Source organism: Phyllobates terribilis, unplaced genomic scaffold (assembly GCF_046119375.1).
Source record: "Phyllobates terribilis strain yellow unplaced genomic scaffold, ASM4611937v1 Scaffold_5__5_contigs__length_657084704, whole genome shotgun sequence".
NCBI classification, from domain to species: domain Eukaryota; kingdom Metazoa; phylum Chordata; class Amphibia; order Anura; family Dendrobatidae; genus Phyllobates; species Phyllobates terribilis.
This window is the reverse complement of record NW_027362765.1, coordinates 295,076,035-295,102,872: the sequence shown is the minus strand read 5'-3', so window position 1 is coordinate 295,102,872 and position 26,838 is coordinate 295,076,035. Positions and strand designations below refer to the sequence as shown.

Here is a 26,838-nt window from a genome sequence, read left to right as displayed (position 1 = left end):
ACACAGCACACAGATACATACAAATAGACTTTCAGATACACAGACACACACATACAACATACACACTCATATACACACAAAAAAACTGCAGATATAAAAACATACAGAAATACAAACCCCAAACAAACACACTAGAAGTGCAGATACAGAGCCACACCACACACCCAAACAAAGCGAAGAGCAGACAGACAGAAGCACACATCACTCACACATACTTGGCAGGCTGGAAACCGCTCATATACTGAACACCACTGAAGTTTATCACCTCGGAGGAATTAGGACACAAAGAAGAATGATTGCCTTTACATGATGTTACTAGACGCACATCCTGTACAAATCTCAGAATGTAGATCCATTGTCTTTGTATACATCCTGATACTAAATACAGGGCTTCCTTCCGGACTGCCTTGTATATCCAAGACAATAAAATATAACACAAAGCCCTGGCAATAGATTCTTACTAATTCCTGAACTAATTATTATACCCCAATTAATTGGAGCACTGTCCACTTAAAGAGATTGTCCACTTTGGACGACCCCAGTGCTGTGGCTGCCTTCCATGAGAATGAGCTTATCCTTGCAGATTGTAACTACATTTGGCACTTGTACTAGATCACTGTAAAATTTGAGATTAAAAAGGCAACACCCTCAGTATACTGTATTGTAGCAAATGAAAAATTCATTGCTGAGGTCACCAAGCACCATGCACCATGCACTCACTCAATCATGCTTTAGGCTCCGTTCACACTGAGTTTTTTTCATAAATTCAGAAACCCACAAATTGTCTTGCAGAAACCGCTTCAGGAAACTCTCCTTTTTTGAAGAGGTTTTGGAAGCATTTTTTTCCCCTGAAGAGTTTCCTAAAGTGATTTTGAAGAGTTTTGGAAGAGATTTTTCCTGGTGTTTTTTGCAGCCTTTTAATTGGGCAGTGTGTAGTTTGGAGAAGCTTCCTGGGGATGCTTCAAAGACGTGGCACACATTTTTTTTTTTTTTACCCCAGGAGTTTTCAATCCTCTTCAGGAAAAAAAAGCTTTGAAGCAGTTTTAGAGAAGGATTTTGGAGACTTTCTGCTCCAAACACTCCTGAAAAAACTCAGCTTAAACATATCCTAAAGCTATGTGCATGCAGAATGTTTTTGCTGAGTTTTTGGTGCAGAACCTCCAAGTTTTTTGAGGAGTTTTGCATTATTGAGGAGGATTTAGAGAGTTTCCACTTATTTTCTTCTTAGTTTCTGTTCCAAAAACTCCTCAAAAAACTACGTGTGCGTATAGTACTAAGCGGAAACTCCCAGGTTTTTGAGAAGTTTTGATATTTTCAGACGGATTTGGGGATGTGCACATGGCATCATTTAGACACCGGCTTTCGTTGTCCTGAGACGGCTTCGTCGGTGGCCTTGCCGTTGTTCCAGTGGTGGCTCTGCTGCTGGCGTCTTTCTCTCTGTATTGTGAAGTATAATGGGCAGATCCCTAGCCATCCGATGAATGAGCATGTCAGTTCAGGGTTTCCAACCGCTTCAGGGTTTCCAAACCATGAAGTTGTTAATAGACGTGACATAAGACAAAACGTGCACAGCAATGTTGTTTTGACATTGCTGTGCACTATGTTCATTTCATGGGGCGCTTTTGTGGCATCCACCTGAAAAAGACGACGTGTGAACAATGGCACATTATACCAAAGCACTGATGCTTTAATGAGGACTGCACCAACACAATGATTGACCAGTATGACAATTACTATATTTTTCTTATACGAGACAAGGGAATTTCTTTAGATCTATTCCTGTAATCTGACACATGGCAAAATAATCTCACGATCAATAGATCATCAGGTAAGGGCTCATGCACACGTCTGAGCACCGACTAATGCACGGGTCTCCGGAGCATAACACCTTCATGTATTTCTATGAGGCTGTCACTCTGGGGTCAGGAAACCCCGCAGCCAGTCCATGAATTGGGTTCTGAGATCGGACAGAGATCCATAGACGTCTGCATGAAGCTCTTATTTCCCAATGTTCTAGCATCTTTGAAATAAGCACTTGGAAATATTGTATCTGAGCAAGCAGATATAACAGGAACTAGTACAGCATGGGATGGGAAACAAATATATGCCAACATAACAATGCAGGTTGGCTAATTAATTATTCAGTAAAACTGTAATGTGGATCTTATTATATTCCAGATGAAATCATTATTTGTTGAAGGGGTAATCCATACGTCTTGCTGCGAGACTTAGAACTAACAGTTCAAGCCTGTATCGTTGGTCATAGAGGGTGATCCCAACTAGAGGCCCTCCATTTACAACACTCTTATGCCCTGACGGGGCTCTACAGCTGGGGCCACTGCGACAGAATGGACAATAATGATACGATTATGCGCAATGCATTACATACTGAAAACATGTATAAATATATGTGTGGGCAGTACAAAGGACTGGCACATGAATTATTACTTCCAAAGACCATATTAAGGACCAGGGAGCACTCATTACGGGTGGAAGAAAGGCTATTCCAGCAGCTAAACAGGAAAGGGTTCTTTACAGTTAGAGCAGTCAGACTGTGGAATACCCTACCACAAGAGGTAGTGATGGCCGACACTGACAGCTTTTATACAAGGGCTGGATGATTTCCTCAATACACATAACATTGTGCGTTACAGTTAAATTAGTGACAAAATGTACAATTGTGGGAGGAAGGTTGAACTTGATGGACCTAGGTCTTTATTCAACCTACGTAACTACGTAACTGTGTAACATTTTGTCCATGCTACGCCCTTGGTTCTTAACCTCTGATACTTTTATCTCAAGGAGTACATGCCAATTCCCTGGGGGATATTTTGATGTAATTTGCTGAATAGCAGGTACTGGGCTCGAAATGTTGAGAAACACCGATCGTAGGCAAAAAAAAGGTAAAACCCAACCACAAGAATATTTGTACATTCACTAATATACTTTAGTATAGTTACTGGGGATGAGCGGACCTGTGGAAGTTCGGGTTCCGGTACCAGAACTGTTCCCAAACTTAAGCCAGACCTTGAACCCCTTTGAAAACAATGGGGGCCCGAACTTTTGAGCTGGAAAATATTCTTTCTCTCTCTCCGTTGCTCTTTATGCACAGAGCGATCACTGAAACTATGCCGGTGCCATTCATGTGACTGAAAGAGCGAGTCTGCCGGGAGGAATAAAGTGAATTTCCTCCCAGCAGCGGGGCTCTCAGTGCTGCTGCTGCAGTGTCAGAACACCATTAACCTGCAGATTAACCCCATATCTGCAGGTTAATAGCATTATTTTACATAACAGGATTCCTTTAAATGGGTTCTCGGACCTTAGTACTGATGCACTACTCAAAGAATAGACCTATTGGTGGAAGTTTGTCTCCTGGCATCCTTGCCAATCAGCTGTATGCAAGGTCCACTGCAAATGCTGCAGTTCTTGTTTACTGAGGCAGTGTTGTGTCTATGGTGGAACTGCAGTCCCAGGTTCAACCACAACAGTGTGTATGGCGCTGTCTGGCCAGACATTAAAGGAGAATGCTATGGCTCTTTCATTGAGTTGATTGGTGAGGTTAAGGGTAGTAAGATCTCCCATCAATCAAATAATGATGGCCTGTTCTGAGAATATGCCATTAATTTTACAGTCTTGGAAAACCCTTAGCACAGGTATTTTTAATTTAATTTAATCCCTGACCAGTTTTATCTCCAAAAAACCTATGCCATATAACAGTAAATTCATATATGCAGAGAAGTCAATATATTTTCCAGCTGCTTACAGGGGCTCTTTCTAGAATATGTCTTCACTATGTGATTGGTAAGGGTCTGACCAATAAGGCCAATGACAATCACAACAATAAATGCCCTTCTAGATATAACTAAGAGCTAAAAATGCATACAGGTCTAACAATCAGATGCCAGAACATACATAGGACACAAACTTCATAGATAGACCTGACTTCTTGCTATGGGTAAAACCTCCTCCCAAAGCTTATTGTGTGCAGGTTCCAGAACAAAAAATAAGCTTTAAAGCTGCCCATTGACAGTACAATTGTATAAAAAAAACAAGTTATCCTCTATCCAGGGTATAGGGGATAATTTGCTAATCGCTACTGATTGGGGCTCGGGACCCTGAGAAACAGGGTCTTCTTTTCTTCTCTTCTTTTCTTCAGAAAAAGTGGAACGCTTACTTGGCTTTCTCCAGCATTTCCATTGACAATGAATGGAGTGGAGGTACACATTTGATATATTCAATTTGGGGCAGTAGAACCCTTTTCTGAGATTCCTAAGCCACGATCTTGGGATCGCTAGGGAACTGAAAGTTATTCACCATCTAATTGATAAAGGATAACCTGCTTTGTTGGGTAAAAATCTTTAATGGCATGAACAACTATGGCTTATTACAGCCTGCTTACAGTGGTGATTGAAAGTTTGTGAACCCTTCAGAATTTACCATAAGGAGTTTGTATGTTCTCCCAGGGTTCTCCGATTTCCTCCCACACTCCAAAGACATACTGATAGGAAATTTAGATTGTGAGCCCCAATGGGGACAGTGCCCATAATGTCTATAAAGCGCTGTAGAATTAATGGTGCTATATGAGTGAGTAAAATAAATAAATAAATTTGTCTTCATAAATTTAACCTAAAACAACATAAAGTTTTCACACAAGTCCTAAAAGTAGATAAAGAGAACCAAATCAAACAAATAAGTCAAAATATTAGACATTTTTTAAAGAAGGAAAATAATCCAATATGACATGTCTGTGAGTGGCAAAAGTATGTGCCAATAAAAAATTGTTCCAATAGACTTCTGGCTTGTCCAGGGGATTTTTAGCAAACAGCAGACGTGCAGCAATGTTCTCTTTGGAGAACAGTGGCTTTCACTTTGCAATCCTGCCATGCAAACCATTGTTGTTCAGTGTGTTTTAGCTTGGTTTGGGGATTTGATCCACTGACCTGTTGCTGCATAGTTGATTCCCCTATCTGTTGAGCTATTGCATTTTCTTCCCTGTCCAAATGCTGATGGTTCCAATTGTCTTTATTCCCCCTTCTTGGTTTGCTCCTCTCAAGGTGTTTTTCATTTTCCCGTTTAGTGTAACCTGTCACATTTTGGATTGGGTTTTATATGTTCACCCTTCACTGCACTTCCTTGCTTGCTATACCGCAAGATGGACTTTGGTTTAGGAGTTCTAGCCCTTCAGCTAAGGGGTTTACCTTGCATGGTAAACACCAGTTGAATTCCTGCAGTGAGTCTGTTTGTTTTCTTTCCCAGTTCCCTTTTCTTTCACCTCTTTTGGTTTCTTGGAGGTTATATTTGTTTAGTTTACTTTTGGCTCTCCTTAGCTTTCCCTCTCTACCCTATATAAATGTTGTGAGGAGCTGGCCTTGTTCTAAAGACCATTGGACCAATGGACGTAGAGCTGAATCTGCGGCTCTAAGGGATACAGACTTTTTCCAGCACGGAGCACCGGTTATATCAATCTTATTGTTGTGTTCTAGTAGAGATTTGCTTGCTGTATTTTATTAGAGATTTGCTTTCTCGTCGGTTCAGCCTCACTAATCAATGTTTCTGTTCAGTGACCGTAAGCAGAGGAAATCATGCAGGCTGGATCTTATGCATACATAAGGCCAGACCCAAGATTGGTAATCAATGAAAGCAATCAAGCCATTTTTCTCCCATCCACTAGTCCCATTGTGTGGATGGGGATAGTAAACCCAATGGAGCCATCACCATCAGAGGTCTCACATGCAGTCCCAGATGATGGGCTTTTGGAATATTCTTCATTCTTTGAGCTAAAAGTAAATGTTTAAGGGGGAGGGTGTGAACACTTCTACCCATCCAGGGGGCTGATCCCAGGAGAGGGAGGACAATTAAGCCATGTGTTTTAGTGAGAGTTGGTGGCATGACATCAAGGGTCTAGGATCGATTGCTGAGGTCCTGGAGCCAATAGATGGATGGCTTATGGAGTATGAAAATCGGTTGCTGGCTGGACTGGACACACGTGCTACAGTTGTGGGATCTGTTGTCTGGATTTGACGACCTTAAGGACTGTTGCTGCTGGATACATGGGCTTCGGTCATGTTATGTCATGTGGAGGAGTGTGGACTGTGGCTACAAACTATACTGGAGGGAGGTACGAAATCTGTGAGCCAAACAAAAGTTGGAAGACAGTGAGTATCGCCTGGTACGGGGGCAGTGGAACTATTGGCCCCAGGGAGGGGATTTTGTGGACTGGGGGCAATGTATTTTGGCCATCTTTTAAAACCATGGATGTAAGGAATAAAACATAGTTGCATCGTTAGCCTGCCTAGGTGATTATTATAACCCACAACTTCAGATCTTCACAAACGTGTTTTAATTTTCTCTCCCTGGGTTTTGTATTTTCCTGCACACTTTCCTCTCCCCTTGTTGTTAGAGTGTAGCGGCTTCCCCTCTGATTCCTCAGAAGGTATGAGAAACCCCTCAATGGCCTTTTAGGGAGCCAGGTCTGTGGTGCTGTTTTTGCATTGTGTGGATAGGGTCTTTCTAGTCTGTACAGGGACCAGTTGGGTGTGGGTGCAGCATCTCCTTGTAGTAGGTCTTCCCTTTTTATGTTAAGCATGAGTGTGTGTTATGTTCATAACATTGTGTACCCCTGATGGTGGACTCATTAACATTAGCTAATGTGAGAAAAGTCTTTAGTTGTTTAGCGGTGACCTTGGGTTCCTTTGCAGCTTTGTGGACTACGATACAACTTGCACTGGAGTTATCTTTGTCAGTTTACCACTCCTTGTGAAGGTAATTATGGTTCTGAATTCCCTCTATTTATACACAATAGCCCCAATTCATCAAAGCCACTTCACCAGAAAACTGGCTTAAATTGCTTTGAAAAGTGTCAAAATTTTGCGCAGCTCAGAGTTGTGCAATCATTTTGCAACTTTTGTTGTTTTCACACCAGTTTTTCCCAGCTTTACCATTCATGACAATCTGTGATGTTACCTATATCAGAAATATTACTGAAGTCAGGGACTGGAGTAAAATTTGTGGCAAGGCACCAAGACACTCTTTAGACGCAGACGCTACTGATTCATTAAGAGTGGAATTCTTCATGAATCAGGAGACACTTGCTCCACCATGTCCTATCATCAAGAATGGCGAGCAAATCCACCGTCCTGATGAATCGGAGCTAATCTGTCTTTCTGGATTGGTTGAGTCCAAACTCTTTAAACATGGTTTTGTGACAGCTACCAGCCTGATGAACGTCAACAACTCTATTTTTTAGGTTGTCTGAAATCTCCTTTGTTAGTGTGGTGATATACTTCCACAAACATGTGTTGTAAAGATAAGACTTTGATAGATCTATGTTCTTTAAATATAACAGGTCACCAACTCACACCTGATTGTCATCCCATTGATTAAAGCTCTAGACTTTACTTTCACCTAAATTACTGTATATGCTAATCCTAAAGGTTCAAATACTTTTGCCACTCATGGAAATGGGATATGGGATCATTTTCCTTATTTTAAAAAAGTCTATAGTTTTTGACTCATTTGTTATATTTTGTTCTTTTTATGTACTTTTAGGACTTGTGTTAAAATCTGGTATTGTTTAAAGCACCACTCCAGCGTTTGTTTTTACTTTACCGCTGGAGTGATATCACTAATGCCTCAGTCCTTAGTAATATACTTACCAGCCGCCGTCTTCTGCTATCGGTGCCACTTCGGTCATCTTCTGCAGTTTACCATGTGTATATATATATATATATATATATATATATATATATATATATATATACTGTATATATATATATATACACACATATACATAAGTACGTACGTATGTACTGTACATACAGGAGCGCACAAACATTTTAGGTAGGTGTAGAAAAAAATTCTGCAAAGTAAGAATGGTTTAAAAAAATAGAATTGATAATAGTAATAATTTATTTTTCATCAATTAACAAAATGCAAAGTGACCAAAAGAGAAATCAAAATTTGTGATTCTTTGTGATTTGTGATTCCTTGCATTCAAAACAGAATCTAAGCATTAAAGGGGACCTGTCACGTCCTATCTACTATTTACACAGCCCCATAGTGTTATTAGTGATGCATGTGCATCACTAACAAGCTTTTTTCATTAAAATTAGTGGTATCATAATGATTTTATAACCTTTTATATACTTTGTCCTACCTGCTCGTATTCAGTCATAGGGGTGTGATTCTGCTATTCAGTCATAGGGGTGTGATTCTCTCATTCAGTCACTGTTGGCGCCGCCCATGTATTTGAATATTGCTCCCGGCAAGCGCTATTATTGTGGGGCGCAGCTTCATTGCGCATGCGCTATAACCCTCTGTTCCCCGCGCGTGCGCAGCGATGGTTTTTTGGCAACATCTGAGTTAATTAGAGGCACACCTGTGGATGTATTTTAATGCACACCTGAAAAACACTGCTTCTTTATGTAGCATCATGGGAAAGTCTAAAGAAATCAGCCAAGATATCAGGAACAGAATTGTGGACTTGCACAAGACTGGCTCATCCTTGGGTACAATTTCAAGATACCTGAAGGTGCATCGTTCATCTGTACAAACAATTATACGTAAGTACAAACAAGATGGGAATGTCCAGCCATCATACCGCTCAGGAAGGAGACGGGTTCTGTGTCCCAGAGATGAATGTGCTTTGGTCTGACATGCGCATATCAACCCAAGACAAAAGCAAAAGACCTTATGAAGATGATGGCGGAAGCTGGTAAGATTGTGTCAATAACCACAGTGAAAGGAATACTGTATCAAATGGGCTGAAAGACCACTCTGCCACGAAGAAGCCATGACTCCAAAAGAAACAAAAAAAAGCCAGATTAATGTTTGCAAATGCACACAGGAACATAGACCTTAATTTTTGGAGACATGTCCTGTGGTCTAATGAAACTAAAATTGAACTTTTTGGGCATAATGACCATCATTACGTTTGGAGGAAAAAGGGAGAAGCTTGGAAGCCTAAGAACACCATCCCAACTGTGAAACACAGGGGTGGCAGCATCATGCTGTGGGGTTGTTTTGCTGCAGGAGGGACTGGTTCATTTTACAAAATAGATGGCATCATGAGAAAAGAAGATTATGTAGCAATACTGAAGAAACTTCTCAAGACATCAGCCTGGAAGTTTAAGCTTCGGTGAACATGGGTCTTCCGAATGGACAATGACCCAAAGCATACTGCCAAAATGGTAACAAAGTGGCTTAAGGATAACAAAGTCAATGTTTTGGAGTGGCCATAACAAAGCCCTGATCTCAATCCTATTGAAAATGTATGGGCAAAGCTGAAAAGGCAAATGCGAGCAAGGCGACCTACAAACCTGAATCAGTTACACCAGTTTTGTCAGGAGGAATGGGCCCAAATTCCGACCAACTATTGTGAGAAGCTTGTGGAAGGATATCCCAAACGTTTGACCCAAGTCATTCAGTTTAAGGGCAATGGTACCAAATACTAATGAAATGTATGGAAACTTTTGACTTTGCAGTAAGTAACAAAAATGCCTTAAAACATTCTCTCCCTCTCTCATTATTCTGGCATTTGGCAAATATTAAAAATTATGGTAATCCTAATTGACCTAAAATGGGAAAGGTTTATTCTGATTTCATGTCAGATATTGAGAAAAACATGCATATGCGTCTTTTTATATAGTGTATGTAAATGTCTGGTTTCAACTGTAGATATGTGTTACACATGGTACTGTAAGTACTATTTGCTGAGTTATTTTACCTGTGTTATAAATAGTACTCTAAATGTGTTATACCTAGTAGTATACTGTGAATGTGCTCTTTGCCTAGTACAGTATCAGTATATATGGTATATATTGTATTTGAACTGTGGCATGAATATAGAAATACCTTATGGAATTTCAGTCCTGTAAACTATGTGGCGCTAAAAAGTGGACATTCGCTTTATTCTCCACCTTCCTCCAATTCTGCTCCTCATTTTCTTATGCCCTGTAAGTAACTAAGCATATACTGTAGCTTTCCTACTAGTGATCCCAGTCGGAGCCATTCATGAAAGGGTTACGATCCGGGCTTCTGGTAATGGATGTTGAAGCCTCAGGTCGGCCCACTCTTACCACAAAGAGCTGGACTTCTGCTGATGCATTTCAGGAAGATCATTAAAGAGAGATACAGTGTGTTTGTTGGGAAATTCACAGATTCCCATGTCATGTTGATGATACTATCTCGCTTCCATTTCCTCTGCTGATGTCACACAGTCATTTGTAAATAATTATAAGACTCTTTCATCTGATTTTTGTGACTTGGTAAATAATGTACAGGCCCAGCTTTAAGGACATACATCCTACATGATTGCAAAAGGTGTACCAGTCGCTCCTGCTACAGGGAGCGCCGCAGAAAACCTGGCACCTGAGGCTTGAGACCACCAATGACCTCGATAAGAACAGAAAAGCACTATGTTTTAGATGATTGTCACTGTATGATAAGATTATTTGGGCATGAATAAGTGGGCATATCTTATGGTAGTTAATGAGGCAGGCATTGTCTGATCCATACACTATACATTTTACAGTGCCACATGACGGCAGCAATGTATACCATTGTTATTAAGCAAACATATGCTGGGCCTTGGGGAGGAGCAAACTAGGAATTGCCCAAGTCCTCCATCTTCAAAAGGACCCCCATACTTTACAAGCCAGAAACCACATTGATAAAGCCATTCCTGCATATTAATGCAGTTTTCAAGGTTAAAGGTGTTGAAGGACCTTTGGTGACATCATAGTCATGTGACCAAAAGTTCTACACCCTGTTGGAGTATGGAGGACCTGAAGGGAAAGAGAGTCTGGAATGTCCTCAACACTGTGTGTGTGTATGTGTGTGTGTATGTGTGTGTGTGTGTGTGTGTGTGTGTGTATGTGTGTGTATGTATGTGTGTGTGTGTGTGTGTGTATGTGTGTGTGTGTGTGTGTGTATGTGTGTGTGTGTGTGTATGTGTGTGTGTGTGTATGTGTGTGTGTATGTGTGTGTATGTGTGTGTGTATGTGTGTGTGTGTATGTGTGTGTGTATGTGTGTGTGTGTTTGTGTGTGTGTGTGTGTGTGTGTATGTGTGTGTGTGTATGTGTGTGTGTATGTGTGTGTGTGTGTGTATGTGTGTGTGTTTGTATGTGTGTGTGTGTGTTTAGTAACAAGCAGAGAGTTTGTAACGTGGTTTGTGTGTGTAAAATGCAGTGTATGTGTGCAGCATGTATGTGTAAAATGCAGTGTATGTGTGCAGCATGTATGTGTAAAATGCAGTGTATGTGTGCAGCATGTATGTGTAAAATGCAGTGTATGTGTGCAGCATGTATGTGTAAAATGCAGTGTATGTGTGCAGCATGTATGTGTAAAATGCAGCGTATGTGTGTAGCATGTATGTGTAAAATGCAGTGTATGTGTGCAGCATGTATGTGTAAAATGCAGTGTATGTGTGCAGCATGTATGTGTAAAATGCAGTGTATGTGTGCAGCATGTATGTGTAAAATGCAGTATATGTGTCTAACATGGACTGTGTATGTGACATGCAGTGTCTGTAACTTGCAGTGTGTGTTCAATATGCATTTTGTGTAGCATGGAGGGTGTGAGCTATATACAGTGTGTGAATGTAACGTAGTGTGTGTGCGTATATAACATGCAGCATGTGTAACATGCAGTGTGTGTGTAACATGGACTGTGTATGTAACAAGCAGTATGTGCGTAACATGAATGTGTATGTGTGTAGCATGGACTATGCATAACATGCAGTGTCTATTGTGTATGCAGTGAGTATGTAACACGTAGTGTGTATGTAACATGGAGGCTGTGAGTAACATACATTGTGTGTGTTTAACATGGAATGTGTTTATATGTATATTACATACAGCGTCTGCGTAACATGGAGAGTGTGTGTGCAACACGCATCTTGTTTGTTACATTGTGTGTGTAACATGAAGTGTGTAACATAGAGTGTGTAACATACAGTGTGTGCACAACATCCATATTTAAAATACGGCAGTGCAGACGGGTGCATAGATGTAAACAGGTCGGTAATCATGCAACAAACTAGCAAAACGTTCATTCACTGCGTGTGGCTCAGGTTTTAGGCACTGTACATGGATTAAGCACTGTATGCTACTATGGTTTTTGTACTTCAAAGCAATACATTATATTGGGGTGGAAGCAACAGAAGATAAGACTCGGGATACCATCTAACCCAGGGGTGGGGAATCTTTTTTCTGCCAAGGGCCATTTGGATATTTATACCATCCTTTGGGGGCCCGTACAAATGACGCACTAACTCCACCCATAAAGTACGTCCTCACGCTGGCAATGATGTCAGGATATAATCTTTCTTTGCATGCGTCTCGGCGTTCAGTAGTGAGCACTGCGGGTGCGTTCTTACAAAGCAATAAGAAATGAATGGGCCATCAAAATACAGCTGTCGGGGGCCGGGTATAAGGTCATCGAGGGCCGTAAACGGCCCATGTGCCGGAGGTTCCCAACCAAAGGCTTTCTGTTACAACATAGTGCTTTTTCCCATTAGTTTCTAAGACCATGTCTTCATTACCTAATGGTAATACTTTCAGTGTGGATTGATAGCAGTGCATTGTATCTGTACATTGTAAATCATTCTGGTCAATACAGGTCACCATGGTTAATAACATGCATACACTATCATTTATGTTCTCTGAAAGGCACTTAATTAACTAAGTTAGAACTTTATGTGAAACAAGGAAAACATATTGCTTGGCAAATGCTTCACTAATCTGCATATAAAGAGACCCTCAATTAAGTCTTGGATAGCGTGCTGAGAAGGCCTATACAGTCTTGCCATGGTTGAGATTTGATGATGGCAGAGAAACCCTTAACCCAATTTGCTTGTCAACCTATAGCTGGACATTCACATAAAACATGAAAAAAACAACATAAAAACCAGGGACTCACTGAAGGGTGGTGTAAAGAGAACACTAAACGGCATGAATAATTGAGCACCATATGGCGACATTAATTGAACAGTGAATAGTGGTACTAATTGAGCACGGAATGGCAGAAATAAGTGGTCACTGAATAGGGCCTTGAATGGTGACATGAATTGAAAACTGAATGGAGTTATTAGCTGACCATTGAGCAGAAATATGAATTGACTATTAAAGCACTATTAATTGAGCACTGAATGGCTGTATTCAATATACAATGAATTGTGGTAGTAAGAACACTGAATAAAGGTATTAATGGACGACTGAATGATGGCTTTAGTTAAGATCTGATTGGGACTATGAATTAAAGGGGCTTTCCCAGGAACAAAAGATCATTTTAATCAATTGTCTGTGTCTGACTGTGTACGGAACATACCACAGCTCCTGGGCAGAGGAGGAAGCAAAAGAGTATACAGACATTACAGCACGGGATCACAGCTGATTCATTTTGTGAGGTAAAACATTTCACCATCTGTTTTTAAACAATGTTTTACCTCACAGAATGAATCAGCTGTGATCCCCTGCTGTAATGACTGTATACTCTTTTGCTTCCTCCCCTGCCCTGGAGATGTGGTATGTTCTGTATACGGTCAGACACAGACAATTGATTAAAATGAACTTTTGTTCATGGGAAAACCCCTTTAAGTACTGAATCACAGTATTGATCTAGCACTAAATTATAATATTAATAGAGTCCTGACCTACACTATTAAGTGAGTGGTGGTAATACAGCATGAAATAGTGTTATTGCGCATTGTCTTTTATATTAATTGTAAATGGTGCGTGGGAGAATATTGTTTGAGCAGAGAGTAGTCGGCTTACTATTGACAAGCGGTGGTTTCCAGAAATGGCTGGCCACCTTTGAAGTTGTAGGACCATCTTCTGAACTGCCATTCACAAACATTGTAGTCCCACACTGCAGCAAGTGCTGACAATTCCACTTTTGGTAGACTTGCTTTACTGTTTTCTCGTTTCTCTCCTGCCCAGATTCTTCCGATAAGCACTTTTGCACATAATTTCTTGGTTTGAAAAACCTCAAAGTTTTGTTTACGTTGCCAAAAAAGTTAATCTCTGCAAATTTTTGTCTGAATGGTAACTACAGAATTGTTTGAGTTTTTTGAGTAAAATATAAATCTAAGCCATAATCTGGTCAGATCGTCTTGTCCTTAAGCAGATTGTGGCTCTGATCAGCCTACAAGTTGTGCGTAGCTGTGATATAGCACTCATAAAGTCCTATGTGCTTGATTGTACTTATTTTCTGAATGCCTTATGTTTTATACACATTTGTTGTCAGATTCTTTATGCCATTTTCTATTGGACTTCATGTTTTTTTGCTGTGGTGGACTGTAAGGGAAAACACATTTTGCTTTGCTTTCCTTTAACGTAAAAGGTAAACTTATCAGATCCCATAACTGTCTCTAGCCGCCACAGTAGAGCTATATTACAGCTATATAGAGCATTTCTAGTTCTAATAACACATATAGGTGCCACACTAGCGCTGCTCCCTCTTAAAAATTAACTTTTATAAAGTATTATTTTCCCCAAACTAGTCCCACCTCGGACCATGGTCGTGATAGATATTGGTGGGACCATTGGAAATCTTGCTGCCGGCAGTCCTACCATAACTAGGATAAGATATTCAGTCCACATTACTCCATCTCATATCTGCAGCTTCAACAACAGATCTCACTCCATACACAAATAAGGCATACGACGGTCATCAGATAATCATTTAAGTTCCTTCCTTTCATTTCCTTCTCTTTTGATATTTTACTGATGGGTAGCCTGAGATCAAACTTCCAACATTTCTAAATGTTTCAAAACTGTTCAGTACAAGTGCAACAAGTTTCAAACGTCCTTCAAATTGTTACCAAACAAACGAATGAGATGGATTTGCCTCTACAAATTTAAAGGCTTTCGAGGTCTAGCAGTAAAGGAGGCCTCAACATCTTCTCCGGATTGTTACGGATCCGGGTGGTGGAACCTCTGTGCTGCGGTGCAAGGAGGGACCCAGAGGGGCGTAACTAGGTATCAACTCAGACCGACCAGGGTCGTACGGCGGCTCAATCGACTCCGTGACCAGGGAGGGACCGAGCAGAGGGACCAGGTGCTACCCTGGGGACGACCTTGTAAGAGAGCAGGTGACTCCCACGGGTCAGATGGCAAGGACTGACCGGTACAGCAGATGAGCACGGCAAGCAGGCTGACGGGTGGTCCAGACAGACGGACTGACAGATACGGCTGGTAACAAGCAGGAGCCTCCAGGTAGGCTGATAGGTAGGCACGGCAGGTAACAGACAGGAGCCTCTAGGTAGGCTGTCAGGCAGGCACGGCAAGTGACGGGCAGGAGCCTCTAGGTAGGCTGTCAGGCAGGCACGGCAAGTGACGGGCAGGAGCCTCTAGGTAGGCTGTCAGGTGGTCACGGCAAGTGACGGGCTGGAGCCTCTATGTAGGCTGTCAGGCAGGCACGGCAAGTGACGGGCAGGAGCCTTTAGGTAGGCTGTCAAGTGGTCACGGCAAGTGACAGGCAGGAGCCTCTAGGTAGGCTGTCAGGTGGTCACGGCAAGTGACGGGCAGGAGCCTCTAGGTAGGCTGTCAGGCAGACACGGCAAGTGACGGGCAGGAGCCTCTAGGTAGGCTGTCAGGTGGTCACAGCAAGTGACAGGCTGGAGCCTCTAGGTAGGCTGTCAGGCAGGCACGGCAAGTGATGGGCAGGAGCCTTTAGGTAGGCTGTCATGCAGGCACGGCAAGTGACGGGCAGGAGCCTCTAGGTAACAGGCAAGTTCTCCAAGTAGGCAGGCTAGCCTAGCCCATAGACAGACTGGCGGGCTGACCGTAGGCAGACCATCGGGCTGGAGAGTGTCCTTGGCTGGCAGAGACAGGTAGCAGGTGAAGACTCCGGATAAGCGGACTGGCCAAGCCCATAGACAGACTGGCAGACGGAGCTGTAAGCAGACTGTCGGGCTGGATGGATAGTCAGGAGTAGACTGGCAGACTAGGCAGGTAGTCAGGCAGGCAAAGGGACCTGAGGGCTGAAACAGAGATTAACACACAAAGCTACAACTTTGCACGGGCACCTCCCTATTGTAGGAGGTGCCTCTTATAGGGGAAGTCCTCCGGCCATTGGCCGGGGACTTTTTAGGACAACGCGCGCAGCCCCTTTAAGAGGGAGGGAGCGCGCGCGCGCCCTAAGCACAGAACCGGGGAAGCTGCGTGCACCAGCAGCAGCTGCAGGGAGGCCAGAAGACGCCGGAGCAGGACCGCGGCGGTAAGGGGGACGGCATCTCTGCCGGGCAGGAGGCAGAGACGCTGATGCTACACGGATATTCTTCAGATATCCTCTCTTCAGGATTTTTTTCTTTAGATCCTTTGCTTTGATGAATTATGTTAGGCTTCCACGTCTAGGATAACTAGCCATGTATCTGGGGTCACTATCATATCCTTAGATGTCTGAAGATGACCATGGTAATCACAGATACATGAAGGGAAGCAAAGTGCAAACAAGCACAGAGTATAATCCAGGTACACGCTGAGCTCCTGGGTAATATGGTACTTCTTATCAGATACAATGCGTCTCCCTTTTCAGGGTGAATACGCTTTATGCAGTTTAGGGAGCAAACAAAGCAGTTACCTGCTGATGCCTCTAAAATGTTGCTGCCTTTGGATGCTCTTTCCTCATCTACTAGATGATTAGCCAATGCTTTTGTTAGAATTAGCCATAAATCTTCTTGGAACTTCAGCTTGGGATCGGAGCCCAAGTTGGCATCACACTCTCTATCCGATAATAAAACTAGACATACAGTGGGTACGGAAAGTATTCAGACCCCTTTAACTTTCTCACTCTTTGTTTCATTGCAGCCATTTGGTAAATTCTAAAAAGTTCATTTTTTTTTCTCATTAAAGTACACTCTGCACCCCATGTTGACAGGAAAAAAAACAGAAATGTAGAAACTTTTGCAAATTTATTAAAAAAGAAAAACTGAAATATCACATGGTCTTAAGTATTCATACCCTTTGCTCAGACACTCATATTTAAGTCACATGCTGTCCATTTCCTTGTGATCCTCCTTGAGATGGTTCTACTCCTTCATTGGAGTCCAACTGTGTTTAATTAAACTGACAGGACTAGATTTGGAAAGGCACACACCTGTCTATATAAGACCTCACAGCTCACAGTGCATGTCAGACCAAATGAGAATCATGAGCTCAAAGGAACTGCCCAAGGAGTTCAGAGACAGAATTGTGGCAAGGCACAGATCTGGCCAAGGATACAAAAGAATGTCTGCAGTACTCAAGGTTCCTAAGAGCACAGTGGCCTCCATAATCCTTAAATGGAAGAAGTTTAGGACCACCAGAAGTCTTCCTAGACCTGGCCTTCTAGCCAAAATGAGCAATCGTGGGAGAAGAGCCTTGGTGAGAGAGGTAAAGAAGAACCCCAAGATCACTGTGGCTGAGCTCCAGAGATGCAGTAGGGAGATGGGAGAAAGTTCCACAAAGTCAACTATTACTGCAGCCCTCCACAAGTCGGGCCTTTATGGCAGAGTGGCCCAACGGAAGCCTCTTCTCAGTGCAAGACATATGAAAGCCCGCATAGAGTTTGCTCAAAAACACATGAAGGACTCCCAGACTATGAGAAACAAGATTCTCTGGTCTGATGAGACGTAGAAAGAACTTTTTGGTGATAATTCTAAGTGCTATGTGTGGAGAAAACCAGGCATTGCTCATCACCTGCCCAATACAATTCCAACAGTGAAACATGGTGGTGGCAGCATCATGCTATGGGGGTGTTTTTCAGCTGCAGGGACAGGACGACTGGTTGCAATTGAAGGAAACATGAATGCGGTCAAGTACAGAGATATCCTGGATGAAAACCTCTTCCAGAGTGCTCTGGATCTTAGACTTGGCCGAATGTTCACCTTCCAACAAGGCAATGACCTTAAGCACACAGTTAAAATAACAAAGGAGTGGCTTCAGAACATCTCTGTGACCATTCCTAACTGGCCCAGCCAGAGCCCTGACCTAAACCCAATTGAGCATGTGATATTTCAGTTTTTCTTTTTTAATAAATTTGCAAAAATTTCTACATTTCTGTTTTTTTTTCAGTCAAGATGGGGTGCAGCGTGCACATTAATGAGAAAAAAATGAACTTTTTAGAATTTACCAAATGGCTGCAATGAAACAAAGAGTGAAAAATTTAAAGGGGTCTGAATACTTTCCGTACCCACTGTATCTCCTTGTAGAGGGCCCTATCCAGTATGTCAACATTGCCACCCTTATTCAAGGGCTTTATGACAATGTGGTTCAGCTAAATGGGGGATCTAATACAATTTCTATTCTGGTTCCCACCAGGACGGTGTTTGACTGAAAATTAAGATAGGCTTTGTTCTACCATATCCTCAAACACATGAATACAGTTTAGTGGGGTAAAACTTACAAATACCAATATTGGTCTAATGCTCTATAAGGTAAGTAGTGAGCTTCCTCTATCATATATTTTCTGTATACACAAGTAACCTAGTACTGAAGACAGTGAGGGTAATGCTACCAAAACAATCAGAAATGCTAAATAGTAGTCAAAATTTCCATACAAACTCCGTAGATGTGAAACACCCCAATGCACATTTCGCCTTGCTTGATCACGGGGGAATATTCTAGCAACATTGCAACAATTTGCAGATATCTCCCCTCAAAGCGATATTTCAGAGAGAAACATTTCTCAACTGTCCACTAAATTAGTTAGAATTGTTTCATTTAAGTGGGTCCCACCATTGTAAGAGCCCTCTTTAAAGGCAATCTGTAATCTGATTCATGCTGCCGGATTCACGGGCAGCATGAATCAGAGACAGACTCCCTTATTACAAATCCCCATGTTTTATTCTGAAATGTTCCAATGTGTTACTTTAAACAGGGGACCCAGAACAAGATAATGCTGATGACTAGTCACTGGAATGGGTTTTCTTCCCTCCAAACTCTGCATGATTGACAGGTCTTTTCCTATAGTCACAAAGGTAGACCTGTCAATCATGCAGAGATGGGCGCAAGAAGCAGACAAGGACATGCTTTGGTAACTAGTTATCTTCATTACTTCAAGAAACTGCTAGATAACAAATACTTAGCTATATAATGAGCACTTTATATACTATATTTAGTAGGTGTCTAACACATTGTTTCTGTGCAGACAGTCTGAAGTGATAATTTCCAAATTCTTATGAGACATGCAGTTTTCATAGCGCTGTCAAGCAACAACATGAAACTAAACCATTGTCATCTCTGGTGCTTAGAAATTACTGTTGAGTTAACTATCCCAAATATAAAGTACAACGGCATGCTGTTATATTAAATTTCTATCTTTTTTTTCCTTTTTCAGTGTCATTCTGTAATTTTTTAAAGACTTTCTCTGTCTATATATCCTAATAAAACGCAAAGAGTGAGAATGGGGAGCTGCAAAGTAGGAGTAGATTAGTGCTCTGGCTTCCTCAACCCACCCATATTTTGCATTGTCAGACATTGAGGCTGCGTGCCCACTATGCGTTTTTCAAGCATTTTTGATGCGGAATTTCGGTAGCGTAAATGCTTGCAAAACGCTTGGTAATCCGTGCCCCATGGTCCCCAATGAAAATCTGCATGTTCTGTGCCCATGCTGCATAATTTTCCGCATCAGATTTTCCTTGCGGAAAAATCCGCAGCATGTCCATTATTTGTGCATTTCTGCATGCGGATTTGAGGTCACAATACACTTAAAAAACACGTGTAAAATCCGCAAGCGTTTTTACTGCCAAGAACATGCAGAAACGCTGCGGAAATTTTCTGCTTCAATTCTGCATCGTGGGCACATAGCCTTATTTAACCGCTTCCCGACCGCCCACTGTACATAAACGTCGGCGCTGCCTGGGCTCTGTGCAGTGCCGAAGTTTATAAACGGTTGGTGGTCCCGCAGCGCTCAGGACCCCCAGGGTCCTGCAGGCGCTACGGTTGTGGTTCAGATGAGTAGCAGTGACAGGGGACATCATCGGGACCTGATTGGATCAGGTCCCAATGATGTTAACCCTTTGCTATCTTCTAGATGCCAAGATCTATAGCGATCGCGGAATTTAGAAGATAGTGAGAGGAGAGGGGGTCGTCCACTTACCTCTGCGACGGCCCCCTGATGTCTGAGAGGACCTGCCGTTGTCATGGCAGCCGGAGGTCACATGACCGCCTCCGGGTCTGCCATGTACGGTGTCCTGCTAGGCTCAGCCTGCAGTTGAAGTCTAGCAGGAGACACTGACTGTGAAACTGTCAGCTGAGCTCTCATGCAATGCAATACATGTCTATTGCATTGCATGAGAACAGTGATTAGAAAAATAAAAATTAATGTCCCATACAGGGACTAAGTAAAAATGTAAAAAAAGTCTAAAAAATGTTTTCAAACTGTTTAAAAAAAAATCACAAAATAAATAAAAATAAATAAAATATTAAACCAATAAATCCGTATATTTATGCAAAAACAAAAAAAGTACACATATTTGGTATCGCCGCGTCTGAAACAACCTGATTTATAAAACTGTCAAACTAATTAACGCCTTCTGTGCACACTGTAATTAAAAATAAATAAAAAACGGAGCAAAAAACTATGCTTTTTCATCATATCGCCAAACAAAAAGTGGAAAAAAATGTGATCAAAAAGCAAAATGGAAATAAAAATGGTACCGCTGAAAACGTCATCTTGTTCCGCAAAAAAAAAGCAGCTCCATCAGCCGAAAAATAAAAAAAGTTATAGCTCTCGGAATAAAGCGATGCAAAAAAAATATTTTTTCTATAAAATTGTTTTATTGTGTAAAAGCGCCAAAACATAAAAAAAAATATGGTAAGTGTAGTATCGCTGTAAACGTACTGACCCGAAGAATAATGCTGCCTTATCACTTTTACCACACGCAGAACGGCATAAAAAAAAACCTCAAAAAACAATTCCTGAATTGTTGTTTTTTGTTAATTTTACCTCCCAAAAAACGGAATAGAAAGCAATCAAAAAATGTCACGTAGCCAAAAATGGTACCAATAAAAATGTCAACTCGTCCCGCAAAAAACAAGCCATCACATGACTCTGTCGGCCGAAATATGGAAAAATTATAGCTCTCAAAATATGGCGATGCAAAAACTAGATTTTGAAAAAAAGCGTCTTTTAGTGTGTGACAGCTGTCAGTCATAAAAACCCGATATAAATCTGGTATCTCTGTAATCGCACCGACCCGAAGAATAAAGTAATCTCATCACTTATACCGCACGAGGAACGGCGTAAAAAATAAATAAAACCAATTCTTCACCTGCTACTGATTTGTTTATTATGTCTCCCAAAGTTCGCAGTAAGGCTCAGCGCACATTTATCCTTCGCTCTGCGCTGAGCACTTACACCAGAGTTTCCGTGTAAATCTCTGAAATACGTGATTCAGACAGAACCCATGACGGAAGATTCCCTGTAATGAGGCAGATATAGGCCACTGTGGATTCCGTCTGGCCTGTGATCCCACGGTGTCAGTTTTTTTAGGCGTGCATAAAAGTGCGGTTGGCCACAGTTTTGTGCACTTCTGAAAAAAAGGACACCGCTAAACAGAGGCCAGACAGAGTCCAGAGTAACTCTGCTGCCTCATTACAGTGAATGGATCCCGCAGGGGTTTCATCTGAATTACATCACTTGGAAATTTAGATGGAAACCCCGATGTAAGTGCTCAGCCTAGAGCGCCGGATAAACAATATGTAAAATGTTCCCAATAAAAGCTTCAACTCTGTCCTCAAAAAAAGCAAGTCACCACTCAGGTCCGTTATCTGTTAAAAATATAAGGGACTTCCAAGTTACTGGTAGCAGAAAGGCTCTGGAAAAACGAAATGGCCCTTGCCCCCCAAAAGAAATACAGAAAATGTTGTGCTCCCAAATCCAAGTGCCTATTTTACAATAATTTGTTCTCCAATTGTCAAATAGCACTCCGTCCCCCCCAGATCTCGCCGTATGGCTGAGCGGTACGATACAGCCACATATGGAGTATTGCCACTTTTAGAAGAAATTGTGTGACACATTTCGGCACCATTTTTCCCCATTGCCCTGTGTGAAAATGTAAAATCTGAGGGTAAAACATTTTTTTTGTGGTAAAAATATAATTATGTTTTCTTCACTGCCCAATGGTATAAACGTAAAAATTAAAAAATACTCACTACTTCCTTAGATGAATTCCTTGAGAGGTGTAGTTTACAAAATGGGGTCACTTTTGGGGGTTTCTGCTGTTTCGGCATGTCAGCGACTCTTCAAATGTGACATGGTGTCTGCAACCTATGCCAGCCAACATAGCGCTCCTTTCTCTTCCGAACCCTGCCGTACACCAAAGCAGTGGTTTTCCCCCACATATGGGGTATCGGCGTACTCAGGAAAAATTGCACAACAAATTTCATGGTGCAATTTCTCCTGTTACCCTTATGATAATGCGAAATTAGGGGATGAAAAACATTTTTTGTGTGAAAAATGTGAAAATTTTATTTTTACGGCTCAATATTATAAAATTCTGTGAAGCACCTGGGGGTGCAAGGTGCTCACCACACATCTAGATAAGTTCCCTAAGGGGTCTAGTTTCCAAAATGGTGTCACTTGTGGGGGGTTTCCACTGTTTAGGCACATCAGGGGCTCCCCAAATGCAACATGGCGTCCGCTAATTATTCAAGCAAATTTTACATTCAAAAAGTCAAATGGCGCTCCTTCCCTTCCAAACCCTGCTGTGCGCCCAAACAGTGCTTTTCCTGCACATATGGGGTATCAGCATATTGAGGAGAAATTGGACAACAAATTTCATGGTGCAATTTCTCCTATTACCCTTATAATGCAAAATTAAGGGATGAAAATAATTTTTGTGGGAAAAATGTGAAAATTTTATTTTTACAGCTCAATATTATAAACTTCTGTGAAGCACCTGGGGGTTCAAGGTGCTCACCACACATCTAGATAAGTTCCCTAAGGGGTCTAGTTTCCAAAATGGTGTCACTTGTGGGGGGTTTCCACTGTTTAGGCACATCAGGGGCTCCCCAAATGCAACATGGCGTCCGCTAATTATTCAAGCAAATTTTACATTCAAAAAGTCAAATGGCGCTCCTTCCCTTCCAAACCCTGCCGTGCGCCCAAACAGTGCTTTTCCTGCACATATGGGGTATCAGCATGTTGAGGAGAAATTGGACAACAAATTTCATGGTGCAATTTATCCTATTACCCTTATGATAATGCAAAATTAAGGGATGAAAATAATTTTTGTGGGAAAAATGTGAAAATTTTATTTTTACAGCTCAATATTATAAACTTCTGTGAAGCACCTGGGGGTTCAAGGTGCTCACCACACATCTAGATAAGTTCCCTAAGGGGTCTAGTTTCCAAAATGGTGTCACTTGTGGGGGGGTTTCCACTGTTTAGGCACATCAGGAGCTCTCCAAACGCAACATGGCGTCCGCTAATTATTCAAACAAATTTTACATTCAAAAAGTCTAATGGCGCTCCTTCCCTTCCGAACCCTGCAGTGCGCCCAACAGTGATTTTCCCTCACATATGGGGTATCATCGCGCTCATGAGAAATTGCACTACAAATTGGGTAGTCCATTTTTTCCTGTTACCCCTGTGAAAATAAAAAAATTGGGTCTAAAGTAACATTTTTGTGAAAAAAAGTTAAATGTTCATTGTTTTCTTCCACATTCCAAAAATTCCCGTGAAACACCTGAAGGGTTAATAAACTTCTTGAATGTGGTTTTGAGCACCTTGAGGGGTGCAGTTTTTAGAATGGTGTCACTTTTGGGTATTTTCTGTCATAAAGGCCCCTCAAAGTCACCTCAAATATGATGTGGTCCCTAAAAAAATGTTTTTGTAAATTTTGTTGGAAAAATTAGAAATCGCTGGTCAACTTTTAATCCTTATAGCTTCCTAACTAAAAAAAAATTTTGGTTCCAAAATTGTGCTGATGTAAAGTAGACATGTGGGAAATGTTATTTATTAACTATTTTGTGTGACATATCTCTCTGATTTAAGGGCATGAAAATTCAAAGTTTGAAAATTGCAACATTTTCAAAATTTTCGCCAAATTTCCGATTTTTTCCCAAATAAACGCAAGTGATATCGAAGAAATTTTACCACTATCATGAAGTACAATATGTCACGAAAAAACAGTCTTAGAATCAGGGGAATCCGTTGAAGCGTTCCAGAGTAATTACTTCATAAAGTGACAGTGGTCAGAACTGAAAAAATTGACCTGGTCACGAAGGCAAAAACAGGCTCTGGCGCGAAGTGGTTAAAAAAAGCTCTCCTTTTGTGGTCACTGCAGGGAAATTATTTGGCCAAATGAAACTTCCCCCTGAGATAACAGATGGTCTCTATGGGTTCTAACAAGCCCCATTTGCTCATGACATTATAATAAAACATGTACTCTGTGTTATGTACTACTACCCGCACCTACGACTACGAGCACCCCACTGCACACAGCAGTGTTAACAATTATCCATATGTATGAGCACCCCACTACTCTCTGCAGTGTTAAAATTATCCATATGTATGAGCACCCCACTACTCACTACAGTATTGTAAACATCCATACAGTATGTATGAGCACCTCACTCCTCACTGCAGTATTACAATTATCCATATGTATGAGCAGCCCACTACTCACTACAGTATTGTAAACATCCATATGTATGAGAACCCCACTACTCACTGCAGTATTACAATTATCCATATGTATGAGCACCCCACTACACACTACTGTATTATAAACATCCATATGTATGAGCACCCCATTACTCACTGCAGTATTACAATTATCCATATGTATGAGCACCCCACTACTCACTACGATATTAGAAACATCCATATGTATGAGCACCCCACTACTCATTGCAGCATTACAATAATCCATATGTACACTACCGTTCAAAAGTTTGGGGTCATTTCGAAATTTCATTATTTTTGAAAGAAAAGCACATTTTTTTTCAATGAAGCTAACATTAAATGAATCAGAAATACACTCTATACATTGTTAATGTTGTAAATGACTATTCTAGCTGCAAACGTCTTGTTTTTATTGCAATATCTACATAGGTGTATAGAGGCCCATTTCCAACAACCACCACTTCAGTGTTTTAATGGTACATTGTGTTTGCTAACTGTGTAAGAAGGCTAATGGGTGTTTAGAAAACCCTAGAAAACCCTTGCACAAGTATGTTAGCCCAGCTGAAAACGGTTTGGCTTATTTGAGAAGCTATAAAATTGACCTTCCTTTGAGCTAGCTGAGAATCTGGAGCATTACATTTGTTTGTTCTATGAAACTCTCAAAATGGCCAGAAAAAGAGAAATTTCATATGAAACTTGACTGTCTATTCTTGTTCTTAGAAATGAAGGCTATTCTATGCGAGAATTTGCCAAGAAACTGAAGATTTCCTACAACAGTGTGTACTACTCCCTTCAGAGGAGAGCACAAACAGGCTCTAACCAGAGTAGAAAGAGAAGTGGGAGGCCCCGCTGCACAACTGAGCAACAAGACAAGTACATTAGAGTCTCTAGTTTGAGAAATCGACACCTCACAGCTCCTCAACTGGCAGCTTCATTAAATAGTACACGCAAAACACCAGTGTCAACGTCTACAGTGAAGAGGCGACTCCGGGATGCTGGCCTTCAGGGCAAAGTGGCAAAAAAAAAGACATATCTGAGACTGGCTAATAAAAGAAAAAGATTAATACGGGCAAAAGAACACAGACATTGGGCAGAGGAAGATTGGAAAAATGTTTTATGGACAGACAAATCAAAAGTTTGAGGTGTTTGGATCACACAGAAGAACATTTGTAAGACGCAGAACAACTGAAAAGATGTTGGAAGAGTGCCTGATGCCATCTGTCAAGCATGGTGGAGGTCATGTGATGGTCTGGGGTTGCTTTGGTGCTGGTAAAGTGGGAGATTTGTACAAGGTAAATGGGATTTTGAATAAGGAAAGCTATCACTCCATTTTGCAACGCCATGCCATCCGCTGTGGACAGTGCTTGACTGGAGCCAATTTCATCCTACAACAGGACAATGACCCAAAGCACACCTCCAAATTATGCATGAACTATTTAGGGAAGAAGCAGGCAGCTGGTATTCTATCTGTAATGGAGTGGCCAGCGCAGTCACCAGATCTCAGCCCCATTGAGCTGTTGTGGGAGCAGCTTGACCGAATGGTACGCAAAAAGTGCCCATCAAGCCAATCCAATTTGTGGGAGGGGCTTCAGGAAGCATGGGGTGAAATTTCTCAAGATTACCTCAGCAAATTAACAGCTAGAATGCCAAAGGTCTGCAATGCTGGAATTGCTGCTAAGGGAGCATTGTTTGACGAAAGCAAAGTTTGAAGGAGAAAATTATTCTTTCAAATAAAAATCATTATTTCTAACCTTGTCAATGTCTGGACTATATTTTCTATTCATTTTGCAACTCATTTGATAAATAAACGTATGAGTTTTCATGGAAAACACAAAATTGTCTGGGTGACCCCAAACTTTTGAACGGTATTGTATGAGCACCCCACTACTGACAGCAGTATTACAGTTATCTGTGTGTATAAGAACCCCACTGCTCACTTCAGTATTATGAACATCCATATACATATATGAGTACCCCACTACTCACTGTGGTATTGCAACCATCCATATGTATGAGCAACCCACTACTCACTATAGTATTACAAACCTCTATATGTATGAGCACCCCACTATTCACTGCAGTATTACAATTATCCGTGTGTATGAGCATCCCACTACTCACTTCAGTATTACAAACCTCTAGATAAAGGGTAAAAATCGCAGCATGCAGGAGTTGAATCCAATTGTCAGATTGCACTCGGCCATTCATGTGTATGGGTCCGTGGA

At 41.5% G+C, this 26,838-nt stretch overlaps 1 protein-coding gene across 1 annotated transcript in view; it reads left to right on the top strand.

The window, feature by feature from the left end:
* Positions 1-26,838, top strand: part of LOC141273024 (anthrax toxin receptor 1-like) — a 119,527-nt gene that overhangs the window by 16,652 nt on the left and 76,037 nt on the right. The window lies entirely within an intron of this gene.